At 43.1% G+C, this 24,659-nt stretch overlaps 1 protein-coding gene and 1 long non-coding RNA gene across 7 annotated transcripts in view; both read left to right on the forward strand.

Moving 5' to 3' along the window:
- Window positions 1-633: 633 nt before the first annotated feature.
- LOC107977923 lies at window positions 634-2,219 on the forward strand. Of its 2 annotated transcripts, none has more exons than XR_003480417.1 (3): window positions 634-1,332; window positions 1,416-1,564; window positions 1,871-2,219. It is a non-coding gene; the product is annotated as an uncharacterized LOC107977923 (long non-coding RNA). The 2 variants fall into 2 exon arrangements; XR_004772009.1 differs by having other exon boundaries at window positions 634-1,310.
- Window positions 2,220-21,279: 19,060 nt separating this feature from the next.
- The window catches only part of Ect2 (epithelial cell transforming 2), a 61,260-nt gene continuing 57,880 nt past the window's right edge, over window positions 21,280-24,659 (forward strand). For 4 of the 5 annotated variants that reach the window (XM_027392087.2, XM_027392090.1, XM_027392089.2 and 1 more), the window contains exon 1: window positions 21,295-21,452. The gene's annotated coding sequence lies outside the window, so the exon portion shown is untranslated. Of the gene's footprint in view, window positions 21,453-24,659 lie in introns of all 5 variants that reach the window. The other variant, XM_027392088.2, reaches the window with a different exon arrangement.

Raw genomic sequence — 24,659 nt, forward strand, 5'->3', positions numbered from 1 at the left:
GTTTACAAACTCTTACAGGAGTTGCAAAAGTTGATTTGGCATCACGATCAGAAATGTTTTATACAACATATTAGGGCTCATACCAACTTGCCTGGACCTCTATCAAAAGGCAATGAGGTCACAGATCACTATACTAGAGGGGAATATGTATTTTTTGCTTCCCCTGTGGAGCGGGCGCAGCAATTTCACAAACAATTCCATGTAGCTGCAAAAACTTTGCAACAAAGGTTTCAGCTATCCCTAGCGGAGGCTAGACAGATAGTATTGAATTGTCAACAGTGCATAACCTTTTTTCACCTCCCTAGCGTGGGGGTCAATCCCAGAGGGCTATTGCCCTTGAAAATTTGGCAAATGGACCCGTTTTTCAGGATTTGGAACTCTTAAATACATCCATGTGTCTGTGGATACCTGTTCAGGCATCATCCATGCCACACCTATGAGTGGGGAAAAGGCTCGCAATGTCATTGGACATTGCCTTGAGGCGTGGGCTGCCTGGGGAAAACCTCAGCAATTAAAAACTGATAATGGCCCTGCTTATACAGCTCAATCTTTTACCTCCTTCTGTAAGCAGATGGAGGTCCAATTAAACCATGGCCTACCTTATAATCCCCAAGGACAAGGAATAGTTGAAAGAGCTCATCGCACATTAAAAGAATGTTTATTAAAACAAAAAGGGGGAATAGGCTATGGTAAAACACCAAGGGAACAATTATCTTTTGCTCTCTTCACCTTAAATTTTTTAAATTTGGATTCTCAGGGTCTGTCTGCTGCAGACCGGCATCAGAATCAGGCCCCCGCCTGGAAGGGATACATCAAATGGAAAGATGTAATTACGGGTCTATGGCATGGACCAGACCCAGTTTTAGCATGGGCGAGAGGTTCTGTTTGTGTTTTTCCTCAGGATCAGCAAGATCCGGTGTGGATTCCAGAAAAACAGTGCCCTAAAATGGCGAATGTAAAGCATCATATGTGATGGCTATTCTTGTTTGTCAACTTGACTATATCTGGAATTTTAAAAAAAAAACAAAACCCACAAGCAATAGGGAACACCTGTGAGGGAGTTTTAATTAATTGGATCATTTGAGCTCAGAAGATCCACCGAAATGCTGGGCCACACTTTCTCCTGTCATTTATTGTCTCTGGCAAGTACCTGAGGAATTACTTCACTGGTGTTAAAGCCTGCTTCTTCGAGATTCTGACATACATTGAAGAAGTGCTGAGACATCCAGCCTCGTGGACTGAACAGCTATTGAATTCTTGGATATTCTGTTGGGATGCAGCTATCATCATACCCGCTAGACCCCCAGCCTGTAAGCCACTCTAATAAATCATGTATGTAACATATATGTATATATTTATATGGGTATATGTACGCACATAAACATACATATATATGTATTCATTTTATGTGTCAGTTCTGTTCCTCTAGAGAATCCTGATAAATCAGTATACTTAAATTTCCTCCATTGGAAAGCTGTTCCTTCCTGTGCTCTGATAACCCACAAAGTCAGGGCAGAGTGCTTTTCCCTTTGCCACAGGAGCGAGGAGACATACAGATGGGGAGGTGAGTGAGCCTTGTTTGCCAAGCTGTGCAGATTGAATTGCTTTGAGGGTTAGGGACTGGGTACTGCCTTCAGATTTGCATTTTACAAGATGTAACTCTCATCTTGTGACTGTTAATTGTCAGGAAGAAAGGATGTTAGCCTGGAGATGGGATGGAAATTATGTAACAGATTTTATTTTGTTTTGATTTGGTTTGTTTCAGATTCTAGAGACACTGACTTGCCTTGTATCTGAAGCTCACTTTGAACTGGGGACCCTCCTGCTTTCCACCCTTGCTAAGGTTTTTTTGGTTTTTGGTTTTTTATAGGCGTGAAGTTCAAAAGCCTAGCTGACTTGATGGACTTAAGAAGTGCATGAAGTACAGTTGCCTTGGTTGTGCTGTCTTTTCAAAGCAATAGAACAATGACTACGACAAAGAAGAAGGCCTTTTTGTACTATAGAGCTTTTTAAAACTAAGGTTTAGTGCTGCAGAGATGGCTCAGTGAGTAAGAGCACTGGCTATTCTTCCAGAAGTCCTGAATTCAATTCCCAGCAACCACATGGTGGCTCACAACCATCTGTAATGAGATCTGGTGCCCCCTTCTCATTGAAGCAGAATACTGTGTCCATAATAAATAAATAAATCTTTTAAAAAACAAACAAACAAAAAACCTACAGTTTAAAAACTTGTATTTTCCTTCTTCTTCTGAAAATTTGTGTTTTCAAAAGGAGATTCTGGTGGGCAGGCAGTTGAGTGTATGGATTTGCACCTCAGGAGAGATCTGAGGTAGAGATAGAGATTTGAATATTTAAAATATTGACAAGTATTGAAATATTGAAAGTGAGAAAAACACAAAGAGTAAAGGTCAAAAACAGCAATGCTCATGTAGGCCACAGAAGAGCAAGCCAGGAGGTCTGGCCTGTGGGTTGGTTATGAGTTTTCATGCGTTTTCATCTATGATAATATGTTCCCACAGTCTAACACAGGGCTGCAGTGTTCAGCAAGAAAACAGCTCCTGGCTGTTTTGTTTGTTTCCACTTTTTAAATGTGTCTTGGCACTGAGGGTTGTGGATCAGTGGAAGATGACAGGCTTCGGTGTCCATTATTCTCAGCTCCTCGAAGAAATTTTCTAATTATACTTTTTCTTTATTCTTGAGAATTGCATACACAAGTACAGTAAATTATGAACATATCCACCCTCCATTTCTCTCCCCCAAATCCTTCCCAACGTGTCCTCCTTGAAAGGTTCAGGCATTATGCTGGCCTGCCCCTGTTACCTGGTGGAATCCACTCAGGCAATACCCTGGTCAGCCCAAGATTCCATGGGAAAGAAGTCTCCACGCAGGTGCAGAGGACCCCTTTAAAAGATAGGCCCCTGCACCTTTACGCTCTCTCTCTGTCTCTCTCTCTCTCTGTCTCTGTCTCTCTCTCTCTCTCTCCCTGTCTCTCTCTCTCTCTCCCTGTCTCTCTCTCTTTGTCTCCTGTCTCTCTGTTTCCCCACTCTGTCTCTCTATGGCAACCGGCCATGGCGGTCAGCCATTACCCTGTTCCTCTTCTTAGTCTCCCCATTCTACCGGGCCTTATAATAAACTTATAGTCAATATGTCTGTCTCGCAGTATTTCTCTTTTCTTCTTTTTAAACAAAAGAATAACATTTTGGCCCCCATGTCTGTCTCAGCAATTTCTCTTTTCTTCTTTTTAAACAAAACAATAACATTTTGGCGCCCGACTTGGTTTAGGCTCCCTCCGTAGACCCTCTCCCAAAGCTAGCTGGTGGGATAGTCTTTCTTTGTAACTTTTCCTGCCAGGAGCACGGGAAATCTCGGAGATCCTAAAATCTGAACTCATAGCCCACTTCCATCTCCACTTTTCCTGGCACTCCCTCCTGCCTGCAGCAGCCTGAGATGCCGGAACTCAACTTGCCGCTTTCCAACTAAGGATCTCTTGAACTCACTGATCTGCCTATTCTCTGCAATCCGGTAAGATACCCAGACCGCTTCCATGGGGCAGACCCAGCGCTGTTCACTCTGGGTCCATTTTTCGGTTTTGGGCCGGGTGCTCTCAGACAGGGCAATCTACATTTTTCGGCCTTGCCCACGGGAAATACATTTTTACGGGATCTTTCGGTTACTGGCAGCGAGTAGGTAAATTAGCGGAGTTCTGCCTCCCAGTGGGAACTTTCTTTCACCTGGGAATGTCCCTCATTGTCCTGATTGTTCTATTTCTTTCTGTTTCTTCTTGGTTGGCAATGTCTGCTTGAGATGCTCTGAGAGTTTTGTTTGTTTGCTGGTTTTCATTTTTTCACATGAATGAGGTTTGAAACTTTTCTGACAATTGAGAATGTGCTTACGGGGGCCGCCATCTTGGTCATAACCAGGTGACCTAGCTTAGGCCTGCCCACTCAGTTCAATGACTTACACGGACAAGCACTGCCACCTGACATCTTACTTTTTATTTCTTTCACTTGTTGGGTGCATTTCCTAAAGGTCAGGCATGGGATCCCGCTCCAGGAGCGGTGCTTTTTTGCTTTTCTCAGTTCGGACTGCTGGGTCCTTTTTCGGTTTCGGGACAGCTGTGTCCCCTTCAGGGCCAGGCCCCTGGCAACTCCCACGGGCAGACGTGCATCCGTAGAGGAGCTTTTTGCCGGTTCTCCACTTGCCTCACCCATGAGAAATGCATAGAGGAACCTTTCTGGTTTCATCCAACAAGCTGGTAAACAGACAAAAGCGGCTTACGATTGCCGCCGTTTTGGTCATATGACCTACCTGTAGGCACGCCCAGCTCCAATGTTCTTTGCCAGCAAACCTGTCTGTCAGCCAGATCTTTTTGCTTTTTATTTTATTTTTGTCTTTTTCTTCTTATTTTATTTTTTGTCTTTTTCTTTCACTGGCTCTGTTGTTCATGGCTTGTTTACTAAATACTGTGCCTTTCCTGGGCCCTCTGTTTAAATCTACTCTGTCCCTTTAAATCTCCTGTCTGTTTGCTACAATGTATGGATCAGAGATTACATTCTAGTTACCTTTACTGTTATCCAATACTGCTTGTCTCTGTACTTGTAATTTAACTTTATACTTATCTAGCTTATATACAATTTAAATTAAACTATACTAAGTTTCATATTTCTAATTGCTATATATCTTTAAACGTTGGTAAATATTTAAGGTCATAAAGGTATAATTTAACTATACTTAAAATATAAGCTAAGTCTATACAACTTAAATTTAACTCATGTGTCTTTAAATGATGATGAAAGTTTACAATCATATAGGTCTATTTCAAACTATCAAAATATTTATACCACTCAGTCTATCCTGTAAGCCGTTTACAAAGGTACATCTTTTATTACAAAAAGGGATTTTTCTCTAACTAAAGGCAAACTTAACTGCTAAGATCCTAAACAGACAGCCCTCAAATGCTCAGAGATCTAGAGAATATGGCATTTAAAATGTTTTGTTAAAAAGCTTTTTATAACAGAGAGATAGGCCAGCTGCTGGCCCCACCCCATTTCCTCCGAGAAGACTGATGGACATTGAAGAAACTTCATCTTGAGTCAGTGACAACGCTGGTCACTGAGCAACCCTGCCCTTCACCTCAACTACTACAAAGTATTCCAGACCATGGACAAGAGGACAACGGAATCGACTTTCCCGGCGTTGCTTGGGCCAACGGTAGGTGAGTCTTCCCAAAGTCTCTAATCCACAGGTCACAAGTTATCAGCAAGAAGGCAGTTGTCCTGCAGCCCGCTACTATGGATGGAGGACCTTGGGGATGGCTGTCCATGCAGCCTGCTGGCAAGTCTCTGTTATTCTTTAATCATTGATTCAGGTAAAATCTTATCCTTCTCAAGAACTCTGATGCTTTTGATGACTGATAGTCTTTCTAACTTAAAGCAAAATTCCAGTAACAGGTATTTTAGGGTTTATCTATGTAAAGATAGGAAAGTCTAAGATGTATGAAAGTCTGAAAATGTAGTTACGAAGGCCTGAGGATATAAAGGCTTAAATGATGATAATGAGTTGAGACACTAAAAAGAATAAAATATGTTCCTGACTTCTATTTCTCATGCTACTGTTCATAATAAAGTTCACCAATACCACTATATGATCATAACTACAAGGTCAAGATTAAGATGCTTTTCATTGTCCAAAGAAAATCTATTTTTAAATGGTAATACTTTCAGCCAAGTTGCTTCTAACATGAATATGCTTCTAACATGTCTAATACTTATGTTTCCACAAACTCTAAGGATTCTTGTAAGTTCCAGGGAGCCAAATCAGATCCAAACAGGTCAGATTCACTCCAGGTAATATTCAATCTTTCCCCGGTCCCAAATTCCCTTCACTCATCTTGGGACTCCTTGGGAACCCCTCCCTCATCTTACAATCTTCCCCTCAAATGACAGGACCTAAGAAAAATTTTTTTTCTAAACTCAACCTTGTCTTCTACTCTGTCAACACCTTGCCAGGTCTAAGAGGCGCCAGGGAGTTCCATACAGCCTGGACTACAATGAAACAACCAGCTACCCCAGGACGTGGCAGCACCCCAACCTTCTCGGGTCCCCCAAAGATGGTCAACGCCCCCCACGTCAGCAGGAAGCAGTCTTAAGAATTCGACGCCCTTATTCCTTAACCTGCCATGTCTAAACACCCCACCTTTTTTAAATAATAAGTAGAGGTGGGAATGAAAGGTTCAGGCATTATGCTGGCCTGCCCCTGTTACCTGGTGGAATCCACTCAGGCAATACCCTGGTCAGCCCAAGGTTCCATGGGAAAGAAGTCTCCACGCAGGTGCAGAGGACCCTTTTAAAAGATAGGCCCCTGCACCTTTACGCTCTCTCTCTGTCTGTCTCTCTCTCTCTCTGTCTCTCTCTCTCTGTCTCTGTCTCTCTCTCTCTCTCCCCCTGTCTCTCTCTCTCTGTCTCCTGTCTCCTGTCTCTCTGTTTCCCGCTCTGTCTCTCTATGGCGACCGGCCATGGCGGTCAGCTATTACCCTGTTCCTCTTCTTAGTCTCCCGGGCCTTATAATAAACTTATAGTCAATATGTCTGTCTCGCAGTATTTCTCTTTTCTTCTTTTTAAACAAAAGAATAACACTCCTCCCAACTTCATGTCTTCCTCTTTCTCCTCCTCCCTTTCCTCCTCCTCCTCTTGAAAACCCACTAAGTCCAATTAGTGCTGTCCATATCCTTGTGAGTGTGGGTAAGGTCATCCCCTGGAGCATGGGAAAACTATCAGTTTTGAGGGAATGCCCTCAAATAGAGATTCTCCCTCCTTCAGCAGCTGTCAGTGGCCACCAGCTCCTCAGGAAGGGGAGGGGCCTGGAGAGCACCTTCCCCCATCTATGCCTGATTTCTGCCTGGGTTGATCTCTCACAAATCTTATAGCCAGTAACCACACGGATATAAGTTTGTGTGTGTGGTAACAATGTCATGTTCAGAAGACAGCGTTTCATAGCTCCCCTCCAGACGTATATTCTTTCTTCTCCTGAGCTATTCCTGAACCTTCTTAGGGTTGGGGAGGGTGAGCAGAGTTGACAAAGACATGTCATGTTGAATAGCTAGGAGCATTTAGTCTGTCATTTTCAGTACTGTGATCAGTCATGTCTCTGCATTGACTGGCTGTGCACTGCATAAAGAAGTTCCTATGACCAGAAGTGTCTGTTGAGAATAAACATGTCTGTAGGTATAAACATAAGTATTTAGAAGGCAATTTGACAACATGATCATTGAACCAGATAAGAACAGCAGATTTTGCCCACTATGACTTCCTCAGGCATGGGTTTTTGACCAGGATTACAGTACTAAACATGAATTCCATATTCTGCAGAGGCCTTGAATCTAGTCAGAAAGCAATTAGTTACCTCATAATAACAGTTATGCCCCTATTGTCCCAGTGGGCACATCTTGCCTGTTCAACTGTGTAACATCTTCTGTCTTTCTTTCTTTCTTTCTTTCTTTCTTTCTTTCTTTCTTTCTTTCTTTCTTTCTTTTTTTTGAAGTGTGGGGAGTATTTCATTTTAGAGATTTGCTTTTGAAGTTCAGATTGTCTTCTTGCCTTTGCCATAGTAAACTGGAGCTTACCTTTTCTTCAGTACAAATGCTTCATGAATCCTAAGCAAGCATTTCATTGCTGAGTTATATTCCTAGCTATACTTTGAAATTTTTATTTTGAGATAAGGTCTGCTAATTTTTCAGCTTTGGGGGAGAGTTGGTAAAAGACTTTGAACATTCTTGGGCAGAGCTTGGATGTATACAATTGGTAACTTACAGGACACCAAAAGTTACATAAGTAACAGGGCATGACAAAGGTGACTCTGCATTCTCATGTTTTAAATTGTAAAAATAATCCACATTCATGTCAGTTGTTCTGTGTTGTGAGGCCCATTCGAAGAAGGAGAGTCACCCCAGAACTCTGGCAGCAGGGGGAACAGTTTCTGAGAACTGAACCCTGAACCTCTGTTCAGAAAGAAGCATTTTTACTGGCTGTACGTAAAAGTTGAGTTTAAGATCCAGCAACTTTCTCATATCAAAACCCTGTCTGACTTATTCTACCTGTTATCTGAAGGAAATCATCACACCCTTGAAAGCTTTTGTCCTATTGTGTTCTGTCTGCAGTATCCAGTAACACAAGACCTCCAAGCATTCCTGGGTAATCTTGTGATCAAAGATATGCAATGGATGAACAACCCTGAAGAAAAACAACTCTAAGTCATAGAAAATAACCAGTGTTCTTTACATGATTTCTTCAAGGTCCAGATACATTCAACAAACACTAAGACATGAAACTGTTACCCTACATACAGTGACTCTCCTAGATTCCTACTATATTCACAATTTTTGAAAACAAAACCCCAAAAGAACTATCAATATAGGCCAGGAATGGTGGTGCATGCCTGTAAACACAGTACCCAGGAGGCAGAACTGGAGAAATCTGAGGCCAATCTGGTCTAGATAGCAAGTTCCAGGACTGCCAGGACAACACAGTGAGATTTGTCAAACACTCACACCACAAGCCAAGCTCTAATTCCAGAACTTGGGAGGAAGTGGAGACAGGAGAACTAGGAATTCAAGGTCACTCTTGGCTACATAGTGAACTCAAGGCTGGCCTGGGCTATATGAAACCAATCTCCAAAAAAATCCAAAAGCAGAAACAAAAAACAGCAAAGGACCAAATCAAGTGATGCACAGTCGGTCTTATAACATCACACCCACCTTCTCTGGAGTAGTGATGTGTCAGTTCCTTCATTATCCACCTTCCTGGGGATAAGACAACAACAATAAAAATCAACACCACCAAGAAAAGGATTTTAATTTGGAGCAGTGAAACAATGTAATTTGAAATTACTGATAATGATCTTAATGATACAATAGTATACGTAATGACTCTGCTTAATCGTCAAGGAAGATGCATGCAAAATGTTAATGAAAAATTAAAGAAAATTATGTTTAATGAAGGAGAAAATAGCCCAATATTTTAATAGCTTCCATAAAATAAGTTCAACTGGGTGTGAGAAAAGGTGAAAATAATGACTGAGAGCATTTTCCCGTTACAGTGGTAACGGTGGCGAACCACAACGTTCACATTAGTGTTCATTAGGGAAACATTTTCTGTTTTACATATATTAACCAAAATTGCCTCTCTATTACAGATAATTAGCATAGATATAAAGCTTTGTGTTTTCCAGTTGTACAAAATGAAAGCGGTGTGATAGGATTAGACTGGGGATGGTAGAGTTGTCTAGCCTTCACAAATCCTTAGGTTTAACTCCAACACAGCATAAACTAGGTATGGTGGTGCACACCTGTAATCCCCTCGCTTAGAAGGTGGTTGTTTTGTTAGCTATACAACAAGTCTGAAGATACCTGGGCTTCATGGGCTCCTGCTTTTAAAGGATTGTAATTTGGTCACATCAATGTGTTTTGTAGTTTTATTCCTAGTGCCTAGCACACAGCATCTGGAAGGTAAATGCCTAATAACTGAATAGTTGTGCTCGTTTCCTTTGCAGTGTTATGAAAACTGCCCGGCTACTTTATTTTTTTATTTTATTTTATTTTATTTTATTTTATTTTGTGTGTGTGTGTGTGTGTGTGTGTGTTAATGTCTTGAAACAGGGTCTCAGGACTTTAAAGTCCTGATTCCCCTGCCTCTACCTCCCAAGTGCTGAGACTGCAAGGTCATGCCACCACATCCACCCTGCTGCCTCACCTGAATTTTAGGTTTTTGTTGATGCACTACTGTTGTTCACAATGTGGTATTTGTTCACTTTTCCGGCACTTGGCATCTCACACACCTTGTGCGTGGTGCCTGGTGCTTTGGTGCTATGTGTTACCCTGTGGATTTGCAACTTCTTCCAGATCCTATTGTCACTGGACTCCAGGTGGTGTGAGTTCCTACACCCAGGCCACTCCTCTGCACATTCTCTGCCACAAGATTCAATAATGTTCTCACGAGCTGGGTCAGTTCTTCCCCGCCCCCCCTTCCCCCCCAGACAAGGTTTCACTGTTTAGCTCTGGCTGTCCTGAATCTCACTTTGTAGACCAGGCTGGCCTCAGACTCACAGAGATCCTACTGACGCTGCCTCCTGAGTGCTAGGATCAAAGGCCTGCAACCACCACTGCCCTGCACAGGGTCAGTTCTTGGGGAAATTCATGTCAGGTACAGCCAGGCCTCGAGCAACAGGAAAACTGAAGGTTCCAGAGTGAGTTTACATCCTGCCTGAGCAATTTAGTGAGACTCAAGAAAGCAAACAGTTTTGTGCAAAGGAATATAGCTTAGTGGTAGAGTGTTTGCCTGCCACATGGGTGGCTCTAGGTTGAACCAGAAGTATGAAGAAAAAAAAAAAGAAAAAAGAAAGAAAAGAAAAGAAAAGAAAAGGGGGTAAAAAGAAAAAGAGAAGCCTAGTCAGGTGACAAAAAGATAAACTCCCAGGGAATAAAAAGGAACTTGACAGTGGTCTGATTTGATCTTCCTCCCTCCCCCTCACCATCCTGCAGGTTTCCCAGGTGTCAGTCCAGAGTCCATGAGCTGCCAGTCTCTGTGGTTTTCCCCATCATGATCTTGACAGCCCTTGCTTATATGATCCCTTCTCCTTCTCTTCAACTGAACTCCAGGAGCTAAGTCCAGTGCTTCTCTGTGGATCACTGCATCTTCTTCCATGAGTTACTGGAAGTTGATTCTATGATGGGAGTTAGGGTAGTCACTAATCTGATTATAGGGGAAGGCTGGTTCAGGCATCCTCTCCACTATTGCTAGGAGTCTTAGCTGCGGTTATCTTTATGGATTCCTGGGAATTTCCCTAACACCAGGTATCTCTCTAACTCCATAATGGCTCCCTCTATCATGATACCTCTTTTATAGCTCTCCTCTCAGTCCCTCCCCCAACTTTGACCATCTGGATACCTCATGTTCCCATTCCCCATCCCCTCCCTTTTACCCGATTCCCAGTTTACTCAGGATATCTTAACTATTTCCCCTACCTGGGGCTCTCCTTGTGTGCCCCTATTATGGTTCTCCTTTTTACTTAGCTTCTCTGGGGCTGTGGATTGTAACCTGGTTGTCCTTTGCATCATGCCTAACATCCACTTAAGAGTGAGTACATACCATGTTTGTCTTTCTGGGTCTGGGTTACCTCACTCAGGATGTTTCTTTTCTAGTTCCATTTGCCTGAAAATGTCAAGATGTCATTGTTTTTTACTGCTGAGTAGTGCTCCATTTTGTAAATGTACCACATTTTCTTTATCCATTCTTTGGTTGAGGGACATCTAGGTTGTTTCCAGTTTCTGGCTATTATGTACAATGCTGTTATGACATAGTAGAGCCAATGTCCTTGTGGTATGATGGTACATACTTTAGGTATGCCCAAGAGTGGCATTGCTTCATCTTGAGGTAGATTGATTCCCAATTTTCTGAGAAACTGCTAGGCTGGCCTTTAATTCCTGATCCTCCTGCCTCAGCCTGCTGAATAATAATTTTTGTTTGTTAGAGTCAAGGCCATACTCTGTAGCCCAGGTTGGCCTGGGACTCACCATGAAGTTCAGACTAGGATTGAATTTATGGCAATCTTCCTGTATCAGCCTCCTGAGTCTTGTAATTACAGCTGTAAGTCACCACACCTGTCCATTTTTACCTTTTTAATTTATGTGTATGTATGTGTGAATATATGCCATGTGTGTGCCTGCTGTCTGCAGAAGCGAGTGACAGATCATCTCTTCATCTCTCCAGGCCCTTTAGCCCATTTTTTAAAAAATGTAAAACTTAGCAGGGCAGTGGTAGCACATGCCTTTAATCACAGCACTCTGTAGGCAGAGACAGATGAATACCTGAGTTCAAGGCTATCCTGGTCTATAGAACCAGTTTCAGGACAACCAGGGCTACATGAAGAAAACCTGTCTCCAGAAACAGAAAAACAATGCCAACAACAAAAGGACACACACACACACACACACACACACACACACACACAATGGATAAGTATATTGGTGCTTCTGTATACATACTGTAAGATAATAGATTAATAGAACTGAGCCTTTTGACCTTGGTTTTGCCACTTTCAAGTTAGCTGACCTTGAGTGGCCTCTATGTTGTTGGCCTTTGTAAAGGTCATCAGTAAATTAAAAAAATGAGACCAGTGAACTGAGTGAGGATTTCTTCCTTGAGCTAACATTTTGGTAACCAAATTACCCGATTTGAAATAATGATTTCCTTCCCTTTTGCTCCACCAAGGGAGAGCCCAGTGAAGCACCAGCGCTGTGCTTGCTGTCCTGCAAATCAATGTCAAGTGATCAAGAGCCTAATGATCTACATGAATAAACCGAAGATTCTTTTTTTTCCATTTTTTTATTTTTTGATTTCATTTTACATTCCAACCCCAGTTCTCCCTCCCACCCCACCCCCTAAATCGAAGATTCTTATACTAATTGCTGACAATTGCAGTGTGCAAAACAGCTTCTTCTGGCTCACTCTGATTATAATGTCTAAAGCGTGCTTATAGGAAAGGGTGACAGGTGAGAAGATGCTATAGCATAACCAACTTGGAAGTGTGACAATTTAATTGGAAAATGCTAATATTTTAAAAAAATCATTGACAGAAATTTCCTGGGTAGTCATTAAAACAAAGCTTTAAATGAAGTTCTTAGAGGGTCTGACTCTTTGTAACTTTAGTTAGTGTGGTATTATATATAGTTGTGTGTATGAATGATGCCAGTGTGAGTTATATGAGACTCTGTCTCAAAACAAAAACAAAAAAACTAGGGTAATACTTGGCTTCATGGTTGTGTAGTGAGATGAAGGGAAAATGTCTATGAATAGCCAGTTTTTGTTAAAAACAAGGCAGAGGCTGGGCAGTGGTGATGCATGCCTTTAATCCCAGAACTTGGGAGAGAGAAACAGGATGATCTTTGTAAATAAAGGCCAGCCTGGTCTACAGAGTGTAGTACCAGGGCAAGACTATACAGAGAAACCTTGTCTCTACAATGGGTAGGTGTGGTGGAAGGAAAGAGATTAATATTGTTGAAGTGAAATATCCAAAGTACTTTGTAGTGATATATTATTTATGATTTATTAAAGCTTGACTGAGGATTCAGAAAAGCAAAGTCAGCCACCAGCCTTAGAAGTCAGGTACACACCTTTACTCTCAGCAGCCAGAAGCTAGGAGGTGGTGATATACATCTTTAATCCTAGGACTCAGGATTAAGAGGTAGATGGATCTCTGTGAGTCCAAGGCCACCCAGATCTACACAAGAACGAATCAGTCTAAAAGAGTAACAGAGCTCATGCCTTTAATCCCAGGACTCATGAGAGGTATTTAAGACAGGAACAGATTCAGTAGGAGCATTCGTTCTCTAGCCACACTAAGGAGAAGCAGCAGTTTGAGGCTTGGTGAAGAGCTCCTGTGTGGATTCAGCCTGAGGTAGAGGTAAGAAGCTAGTGGCTAGCTGCTTTGTTTTTCTGATATTTAGCTTGAAGTTTGAATCCTAGTCTCTGCATCTTTTATTAAATCGTGTTACAGTGTTTCCTCAGGGTCGGCACACAGAGGGAGTCGATTGAGGGCTAAGGTTGCATCTCAGGCTGGTAATGTGTAAGGGCCACCCATGTGGTGCTGGTTTTTATGTCCTTAACTGTGGATGGCTACCAAACACATCAGCAGCTGTGTAATGAAGCTGGGCTGAGCATATGAGGAGAGCTATATATGCTGTAGAGGGCAGGGAGAAATAGGGCTGTGTAAGCCCAGAAGATCAGGAGTGGATCCAGATATTGGTCACTGCTGGACTTTGGTTTTCCTGTGATCTGATTATAACTGTGGTCAGTTTTTACCTTCTCAATTTCTGCAAATCACTAGTGTAAATGCTATAGCTCTAAGGGGAAAGATTCCCCTAATGAAGGTGTTATGGTCTGAGGGGAAAGGTATCCTGGCAGTTGGGGAGCCGAGGAATACCACAAAGTCACACTGCATTCCAAACCTCTCACAAGAAATTTATTGGGAGAGACACAGGAGGGTGGCTGCCTCTGCTGGGGAGAAGCAGCGGGAGGGACTGAGCAGGAGGTGGGCTTGTATAGGGATTCTTGCGGGGGGGAGGGCTTTCAGGATGGCCTGGAATTGGAGGGATTATGTGTCCTGATCTTCCTTTAAAGTGGCGTTAGGTAATACTATCTTCCAAGATAAACAACTGCTGTCACATCAGCTGGCCCACCTTGCAGTTGTCATGTGTAGGCCTGTTGACTGTTCATTTTTTAATGTTATTATGACCCATACGATGGCTGGATGCTTTCTGAGAATCGCTGGAAAGTTTAAACAAGTTACAAGTGTCTGAACAAAGCACGTTAGACGTCATGGTTCAAAGCACTGAAGTCAAACTCTGCTTAAATCAAAGGAGTTATTGGAATAGTTTCCAAAATAAAGGACCAGCTTAAAGAAAAAAAATGCATGTCTAGTCAAAGAGAATTTAAGTGTTTGGTTTTATCTAAATATTACACAGTAGTTAAAAGTATGAAAATGCTGTTCAATAATCAGATTTGGAGGCTATACTAATGTGATAAGAGGGATTAACAGGGAGGATCACACACATACACACACACACACACACACACACACACACACACACACACCAGCCCCCACCCCCAGTTCTCCAAGGTCCAGTATTCCCAGGGGACTCTGAGGCATCTCTCTAAATGTTCTGCAACCATGGGGAAACACCCATTCTCTTGTTGGGAGGCAGAGAGCCCGCCTGGCGAGCTCTCGAAGTGTCCAGTTTACACAGAGGGGTTTCAATATAGAGGAAAAATCTCCTCTGTGCCTCAAGGGAGGCCATGATCAAGCAAGGCCTTTGGGTTAATCTCACATGCATGGAACAACTAGAAAACAAAAGGAGGTTAGAGGAGCCAGAGGTTCCTCCCAAGCCCCATGACCCATGACAACAAGATTCTACAGAGATCCTGACAGTTAAAAAAGATTCATTTTAGCTACCTGTATCATCTTAAACACTCAGGAGGAAGATGTCCAAAGAATAAAGTGATTGGTGTGATTCTTAATGGTTTAAGGTATCACACTCCTTGGACATTAGGCTTAAAATCATATGAGATGTTATTTATACGTTATTTCTCATTAATGATTTTCTTCCGGATAAGGAAAAAAAAAAAAAGTACAGACATAAGACCTCAGATCTTGGCCCAGTTAAACATTGCAATGCCTACCTGAAACTAAGAGAGACAGACAGGTCCACTATTGTTTTCAAATAACAGTTAAATTTCTCTGTTTCTGTGTCTCTATCTCTCTCCCATCTGGTAGGAATCTCATACTTGGATGTTTTCTTGGGGCCATCTCTCTTCAGACCAGCCTTGGATATCAGACTGCCTTCTCGCTGGAGAAGCAGCATGCAGAGCAGGTCCTGGATGGAACAGCCTTGGTGGAGGTGGAGGTAAGGATGGCAGGCAAGTGCAGTGGCTAGGGACCAGGGCAGACACAGCAGCATGGCCACCACTGTTCCTGTAGTCATGCATGAGAAGGCAGTGGAGATAACTACCAGGAAGCAGAAGGAGAAAGGGAACTGTGGAGCCAAGGTACTCCTTCCAAGTCATCCCTCTAGGGACTCAATTCTTCTAACCAGCCCCCACCTCTTAGTAGCCATGAATTTATCAATAAATTAATCAGTCACTGGGGTTAGTGTTCAGTCACCTCCCAGGAACACCAATAGCTGGGTACCAAGCCTATAGATACATGGGACTTTGGTGGTGAGTGTGTGGGATGGGGTTCTTTGTGTGCAAACTAGATCACAACACAAGGGAAGCAGGTGTTAGACATTTAAGAAGAAATATAAAGCTGGATGGTATTGGCAAACTCCTTTAATCCCAGCCCTCAGGAGGCAGAGGCAGGTGGATCTCTGTGAGTTGAAGGCCAGCCTGGTTTACAGAGCAAGTTCCAGGACACCCAGGGCTGTTATACAAAGAACACTGACTTATCGAGGCCGTCCTGGTCTACAGAGTGAGTTCCAGGACAGCTAGGACTGTTACACAAGAGTGAGTTCCAGGACAGCTAGGACTGTTACACAGAGAAACCCTGTCTTGAAAAAAAAAAAAAAAAAAAACAGCAAAACTAAGTCAATAGATTGGGGCTTTAGCTTGTAAGCTGAGTGCTTGCCTAACATGTAAGAGGCTCTGGGTTTGATCCCCACTACAGCATAAAGCAGATATGGTGGGGCATGCAATAATCTCAGCACTGTGGGAGACAGAGGCAGAAGGAGCACATTCAAGGTCACATTCAGCTAGGTAGTGAGCTGGAGGCCAGGCTGAGACACATACCACCTTGTCTCAAATGGGGGTGGGGAGGAGAGAAAATGAGGTCAATTTGAGCTTATTGACCTATTTTGATGTAAAGCTTAGAATATGGCTTTGATCAGTCTAAACAGCTAGTATCAGTGTTATATAACTGGAAACAGATACCCTGAAAGTTCTTGGATTTCAACTCAGACAACTGATAAAGTGTCAGGAAAAAGACAAGGCATATTCATGGCTATTAACTCACCAATTGATAAAAAATACTTGATGCTGCAGAGATGGGTCAGAGGTTAGGAGCATTGGCTGTTCTTCCAGAGAACCTGGTTTTGATCCCTATCTGTCACATGGTGTCTTTCAACTATCTCTAGTCTCTGGGGACCTGATGCCTTCTTCTGGCCTCTGTAGGCACCAGGCATGACTGTATTATACAGACATACATGATGGCAAAACATCCATACACATAAAACAAATTAAAAAATATACTCAGGCACTTAGCCTCTGTCTTAGGCAGTAAGACATAGATATACATCAAGATAATGAAATATTTGCTTATCTTCCTCTGTTTTTTCATAAATATATGTATGTGTGAGTACACATATATACTTTGGTATTTATATGTGGTATATGTGCGGTTAGACTCTCCAGCTCACCCCTGCATGATCCATAAAGCCCCATTCCTGCCTCTTTCTCTCCAAACCCTGCCTGTTCAGAGAGTCTCTGAACAAAGGAAAGGTGTCAAAAGCCCAGTTTCGAGTTCTTGGTGGCTATTGCAGCTTCCTCCTCTGAAGTTGCCAGCCACCCAAGTCTCTTGCCTAAAGTGCTCATCTTTTGCCCACATTTGGTCACAAATCCAGCTTGTGGCAGACATCTCATCACCCCTCACCTACAACCTATAAAGTCTACCTGCCTTCCTTTGTGGGCGCTTATCCAGCCTCAATTTCTGGGACTGGGGAACTCACCTGGGAGTTGCTTTGCTCAAATAAACATGTTAACACTTTTTCAATTCAGTTTGGTCTGGCTTACTTCATAGCTGGAGAAACCTATTCGTGTATATATTGAAGGAACCGGCTTCCCTTTTGGCAGCCATAACGAACATGTGCTTCTATGACCTTGCCCTAGACACTAGAAAGTCAGATTCCTGTCTTGTGACAAAGAACCAATCAGAAGTTAGCTGGTGGCGCTATGCTTTACGACCCTGGGTGTGCTTTACGGACAAGCGCACAGCAATGACGTAGAGAGCATAGCAACCACCCTGGGAGGGCCTATGGGCCATAGCAACCAGTTGACCAATCAACACAGGGCAAGCCCTCCAAGCCTGGAGGCACACCAATCGTAAGCCTGTGCGTACCCCTAGACACTCCCCTTATGCTGCCCTATAAAGATCTATGCGCAGCGGCTTCAAACCGTCTTTTTCTAGCTGTCCCCCATGGCGGGTGGGTGAAAGACCCGAGCTAACATGGGGTTAGCTCGTTAAATTACAATAAAGCCTCGTGCAGTTGGCAGCAAGCTCTCGAATCTGCCTGGTGATTGGGGTGACCGAGAACGTGGCCTGGGACCCCGGATACTTGAGTTTTCGGGGTCTAACAATATATATACAAATATATCAGTATATGTACATATATGCACATTTTTTGTTTTGTTTCGAGACAGGGTAGTTTTATGTAGCTTTGTCTGGCTTGGAACTTGCTTATCAAAGAGTAATGTATCATGTCTTTTTAAAAATATTTCATATTTGCCGGGCATTGGTGGCGCACGCCTTTAATCCCAGCACTCGGGAGGCAAAGGGAGGTGGATATCTGTGAGTTGGAGACCAGCCTGGTCTACAAGAGCTAGTTCCAGGACAGGCTCCAAAAAAGAGCCTGTCTCAAAAAAACAAAACAAAACAAAAAAATTTCATATTTAAAAACATTTTTAGGTTTAAAAATTTTATGTGTATGTGTTTTGCTGTACGTATCTATATGTACTGTGTGTGTGCCTGATGCCCACAACAGTCAGAAGAAAGCATAACATTCCCCTAGAACTGGGGTTAGGGGTGGTTTTCAGCCATCATGTGGGTGCTGGGAATCTAAACCCAGGGCCTCTACAAAAACAGGAGTTCTTAACTGCTGAGCCACCTCTCCCCTCCCCCCACCCCTTTCATTCTCAAACTGCAAAGATTTAGTCTAGCAGGATGGGTTAGTCCTTGCCGAGCAAACCTAGTGACCTGAGTTTGATTCCTCAAACCCACCATGGAAGGAGCAAACTGACTCTTGAAAGTTTTCATCTGCCCTCCAACAAGAAGTCTCTCTCTCTCTCTCTCTCTCTCTCTCTCTCTCTCTCTCTCTCTCTCTCACACACACACACACACACACACACACACACACACACACACGTGTTGTTGTATGGTGTTTTACTCTCTTGGCTTTTTGGGGGGCCCGCCAACCAGTTCCCAAACAAATCATACATGGAGCTTTATTCTTAGTTATGAATGCCCATCCTTAGCTTGGCTTGTTTCTTGCCAACTTTTTTTTTTTTTAATTAAATTATCCCACCTATCTTTGGCCTCAGAACTTTTATCTTCCTCTATTCCTATATATATCTTTTCTTTCCTTTTTACTCCATGTCTGGCTGGGTGGCTGGCCCCTGAAGTCCCCCTCCTCCTCATTCCCAGTGCTGGACTGCTCGTCACCTGGCAGAATGCACTCAGGCAGTACTCTGGTTAGCTCAGAGTTCCATGGTTGCCTAGTCTGCATGCAGGTGCAAAGGATCCCTTTGAAAGAATCCTCCCCCCCCCCACTTTCCCTCTCTTTTTCCTGCTGTTACCCCTGGGGCAGACAGGACTTTTCCTGTCTCCCTCTTCTCTTCTGTACTCTCTGTGTCTCTTTACCTCTTTTCTCTTTCTTCCCCCTTCCCTCCCTTTTAATAAAACTTCTCACTAAGCTCTGTCTGCCTGGCATATCTGTCCTCTGTCTCAGTCACCTTCACCTGCCATGGAATCCACCAAGGTCCCCCACACACTTTATTCTTCACGCTCAGATCCTAGATCTTCTCTCTCCCAGATTTCTCCTCATATTTATTCTCTTTGCCTGCCAGTGCCACTTATTTCTTTCTCCTGCCTTGCTATTGGCTATTCAGCTCTTTATTAGACCATTAGTTGTTTTAGACAGGCAAAGTAACACAGCTTCACAGAGTTAAATGCAGCATAAACAAAAGCAACACACCTTAAAATGATATTCTCCAACACACAGAGTGAAGACTCTAAGATTAAGGATTGTGTTTTATTTTACCAGGATCTGCACTCTGCTAGGAACAGTTTGGTAGCTATCAGCCCTCATACACAATTATCTAGAATGCTCACCATACACTGTCTTCTATATGATGGTTCCTTTAAATTCATCTGTTATATCTAAGTTCTTTTATATTTTCAGACAGGGTCTCACAGAGCCCAGGCTGGCCTGGAACTTGATATGTACCCAATGATGACCTTAAACTCTAGCTCTCCGCACTCCATGGTGATTCGATTACAAGTGTGTACCACCACAAGCCGCCACTGAAGCCTCGACAGGCTGGATCTATACCCAATTCCTGTTTTACCCCAAGCAAGTACAATGGCTTTCTTACAGTTAGCACGTATTTGCTCAGTAAATAAAAACCTGCTAGTGAAGATGGTATCTCCTGTTCATTTCTCATCAAGGTGCTGCACAAGCTTTGATAGGCTGCATAACCTTCCTGCACAGGTTGCATCCATCCTCCCCCAACAGATTGGGAAACTTGCTTCCCTAGGGCAGTGCATAAAGGAAGCAGGGCAGCTTCCAAGCTTCAAGTACTGTAGTGATGAGAATGTTTGGAATGCCAGACACACCCAGGCTTAAGAATGCAAGCACAATTTCAATGTCTATTTTTCTTTTCTTCCTCCCTAACGGCTAGTGCAGACTTCTACTGAAAGGCAGGACATAGATATTGGTAAGCAGGAAAAGAAATATGATTATAGACTGTTTTACTCATTTTGTGAATTGCACCACAAACTTTTCAAGCTGCTAAAGTTGTCTGACAACACTAGAAAGAAGTTGTGTTGTGTAGTTTTGGCTCAGTAGTTAAAGGCCCTTGTTGCTCTTCCAGAGGACCAGGTCTTCCAAGGGCACCAGGCACACATAAGATGCACATACATTCAGACAAAAAAGTCAGATGTAATAAAGAAATCTAAAGAAAAGAAATTTAGTTTTCTACGTTTTATTGAGATTTGAGTCCCTAACAAAAGATTCACTCCCTTTTCATTTAAGTCAGTAATCACTTGTAATTGTTGGTGTTTTTTTTTTTTTTTTAATTAAAAAGTAATTGTTTTGAGACAGGGACTTGTCCTCCACCTCCAGCCTCATCTTGCCCAGTGGTGGGGTCACAACTACACCCAGCCAGAAGTGTATTTTTCCTAAGAGACTGTATTACAGATCATTACACCTAGAAACAATTTTCAGAATAGCAATACTGACCCAGGAAAAGAACGGATCACTTCTTGTCTAGACTGCAAAGGACCTTCTTGCGCTTGGGGGCCGGGTGGGAGGAGCAGCTCTGAAGCAATTTTGCCTCCGGAGATTCTAAAACCTCCACACATTTTAAAATTGCTCCCACACAAACTTGTCTTTAAAAATAAAATCTGGGAAGCATTAGGAGCGGAATCATTTGGGGGGCTTACTACTTTTTCTTGAAGTTGGAGGCGAAGGTAGAGAGAGGGACTGGTCCTCAGGAAATGGGCTGTTTACAGTGTAAACAAGCGGTAACCACAGAAACACCTGCTACTCCGGAGGTGTTGCGGAGCCACCGCCCCCTCGAGGCCACATCCGGGCACTCCGCCGGTGTCCACACGCTGCAGCCGTTTAGCTTATTTGAAAGCCACGCACAGCCAATCAGTCGGCTCCCGCCTGGAGGCGGGCGTTAGGCTGTGACCAATTATCACTCCCTTCGAGGCTCCAGCCTATCAAAAGGAGGCTGACAGAGGGCGCCAATCAGCATGGCTCTTAGAGAGAGCCACTGGATTTTTGAATCGGCGGCGGCAGCTTCCCTCGAGCCATGGCGGCGCCGCTGAGGGTCGTGGGTGTTTGAGGCGAATAACCAAGGACTGCGCCGGAGTGGTTCCTTTTTATATTTAAGCGTGGTGAGGACTGCGGGGTGAGTGGGGATGGGAGGCGTACGAGTGCCGGGAACCGTGCGCGGCGGCATCCAAGGCCAGCGTCCCGCCGCGGTGGGCGGCACGGGCTCCATCCCTGTCTGTGTCCCTCCTCGTCACCTCCTCATGCTCCGTCCCCTCCCGCGTCCTCCGTCCCCGGCCCCGTCTTTCCTTGCGGTCCGAGTCCGGGTCCTCTGCGCCTTACGGTGCTGCTGCAGGGCGCCCCTGGGTGAAGGGTGCAGTTGGGATCGGGATTTTGGCCGCCTGCCCGCCCGCTGCAGCCCTGATTGCTTTGTGGTTTCCCCTTGGAATTCCTGCAGAATTCCGATTTTCGATTTTTTAAATATAAAACACAGGCCGCCCCGCCTCTTCCTGGCCACAGATGTGTGTGGTTAGTGGTTAAGGAAGCGCTATCAGTGGAGTTAGACCCGGCTTGGAGTCTCCTTGGGAGCAACTTCTCCTTAGCCACGAACTGGATATGGCAGTAGTATTCGTCTATTAGGGTGGCTGCAAAGGTTAAATGAAAAGAAGGAAAAAGATTTAGGATAGTGCCTGCAAAATATTAAGCTCTAAGTAAATGAGAATTGCTAATCACAGTTACTAATAACACTCTATTGTAATTTGGTTCTTTGCCCTGGATAACATTTTTTTTTCTTTTTTAAATGAAGAAACTTAATTTAAAAGAAAGGCTATATATAACTACTGTTTAAAAGGGCCCATGTGTTGTGAGGCAGGGTTTCGGGTAGTCCAGCATGGGCTTGTACTGTGGAGCCAAGGGTGACATTGTCCTTCTGATGTGCTTGCCTCCACCTGAGTGCTTGGATTACTTTAACGGTGTACTTTAACGGTGCCTGGTTTATGAGTTATTTGGGGATGACTTCATGCATTCTACTCCGGAGCTACATCCCGAGACAATGATGTGTTGTTTTATGATCACTGATTCTATTGTGTTTATTTAAAAAAATCTCAATTGAATATGAAAAATGTGATTGGTGCATTTCAGGTTGAAATCAGATTGTTGGATGTTAGCCATGTCATTAATTTACCTTGTAGTTCTTTTGCTGTAAAATTTGAAGCTGTTTTGGAAATAAATGATGCATGTAGTTAAGCATTTTAAGTTAAAGAGGGTGATGTAAATTAAAAGTGTCACTAAAAATACACTCTAAAAGCTGGGTGGTGGTGGTGGTGGTGGTGGTGGTGGTGGTCCACGCCTTTAATCCCTGCACTGGGGAGGCACAGGTAGGTGGATCTCTGTAAGCCGGAGGCCAGCCTGGTCTCAAATTCCAGGACAGCCAGGATTACACAAAGAAAGCCTGTCATTAAAAACCATATATATTTATGTGTGTGCATGTTTTCTACAGTGCATATATGCACACATATATATGTATGTGCATATATGTATATGTACTGTAAAGCCTTGACACATGGTTGTATATAATTATGGGCTATGTTTTGACTTTTTTTCTGGGGCTCAGAGTTGAACACAGAAATTCTCCCATGCTGTACCACTAAGCTACACTTCAGGGAGTAATGGAGTATTAGTATATTTATACAATGTGTAATGATCAGATCAGGGTAATGATTATGCCACTGCAAACATTGGAGCTTGTTAGAGGAAAAATTTTAAATTAATTAATTTTTTTATGTATATTGGTGTTTTGTCTGCAAGTATGTCTGTGAGGGTGTCAGGTCTTGGAATTACAGTTGTAAGCTGCCATGTGGGTTTGAAACCATGTCTTCTGTAAGAGCATTCAGTTTAATGGCCCAGCCATTTCTCCAGCCCCAGGGGAAGCTTTAATATAAATTAAGCACTGTGTTCTACTAACCATTTCGTTAATTGCTGCTGTTGACTTTTTTGAGATCAGGTTTCATGTGATCCTTCTGCTTTCACTACCATGAGCAGCTCAAATGGTCTTATTTTTCTAAAAGAATTTATTTATTTATACAGTGTTGTGCCTGCATGTATGCCTGCATGCCAGAAGAGGGCCCTAGATCTCACTGTAGATGGTGGTTGCTGGGAATTGAACTCAGGACCTCTGGAAGAACAGTCAGTGTTCTTAACCTCTGAGCCATCTCTCCATTTTTGATTTATTAGAAAAATTTGATTTCTTAACCTATCTTGGTTTTTGAACCTTTAATCCCAGCTCTCAGGAATGCTGACACCAGAGGATTGACCTGGAGGTCATAGTAAATTCCAGGCCAGCAAGGGTCACATTGCATGACCCACCTGCAAAGAGCATCGATCAACAAAATCAAGTCTCCTCATCTGTCCTGAAAGCTCATCACTTCTCCCTCTTCTTCTCCCTTTCTCTGGCCCCTTTTTTGAAACAGAGTTTTACGAATTTTGGGATAAAAGGTGTGCACCATCACTCCTGGCCCAGTGGCTCAGCCTGTAACCCAGACTGATCTTAAATTCACAGTAATCATCTTGCCATAGCCTCCTGAGGTATTTCTATTTTTTTTGGTTGTTGTTTTTTTTTTTTTTTTTTTTTTTGAGACAGGGTTTCAGTGTAGAGTTAGCTGACCTGGAACTTACTATGTAAACCATGCTGGCCTTGAACTCAGAGATCTGCCTGCTTCCGATTCCCATAGCCATATTTAAGGGTGAGCACCACAACACCTGGCTCTTTACTTTTTTTTTTTTAATTGAAAATAAGATGTTTTTTCTTTTTTGTATTTTTGAGACAGGGTTCTCTGTATGGGACAGGCTATTCTGGAACTCTCTCTGGAGACCAGGCTGGTCTCAATTCAGAGGTTACCTGCCTCTGCCGCCCCATTGCTGGGTTATAGATGTGCTCCACTACCGCCTGGCTATTTCTTTTTCCTTTTTTTTTTTTTTTTTTGATGTTTTAAAAAGATTTATTCATTATGTATGCAACATTCTGTCTCCGTGTGTTTATTCCTGCATGCCAGAAGAAGGCACCAAATCTCATAAGTGGGTGTGAAGCCACCATGTGGTTGAACTCAGGTCTTCTGGAAGAGCAGTCAGTGCTCTTAAGTTTCGAGCCATCTCTCCAGCCCTTGGATTTTTTTTTCCATACAATACATTTTGATCATTTCTTCTCCTAGATCTTCCCAATCTCCCCACCTCCTTACCCATCCAGCTCCACAGCTCTTTATCTATCTCTTTAGAAAACAAAAAACAAAAAAGAATAGAAAAACAAACAGAAAGAAAATACAAAGAAAAGCATGAGAAGCACATATATAAT

The sequence above is a fragment of the Cricetulus griseus genome (assembly GCF_003668045.3).
Source record: "Cricetulus griseus strain 17A/GY chromosome 1 unlocalized genomic scaffold, alternate assembly CriGri-PICRH-1.0 chr1_0, whole genome shotgun sequence".
Taxonomy (NCBI): Eukaryota; Metazoa; Chordata; class Mammalia; order Rodentia; family Cricetidae; genus Cricetulus; species Cricetulus griseus.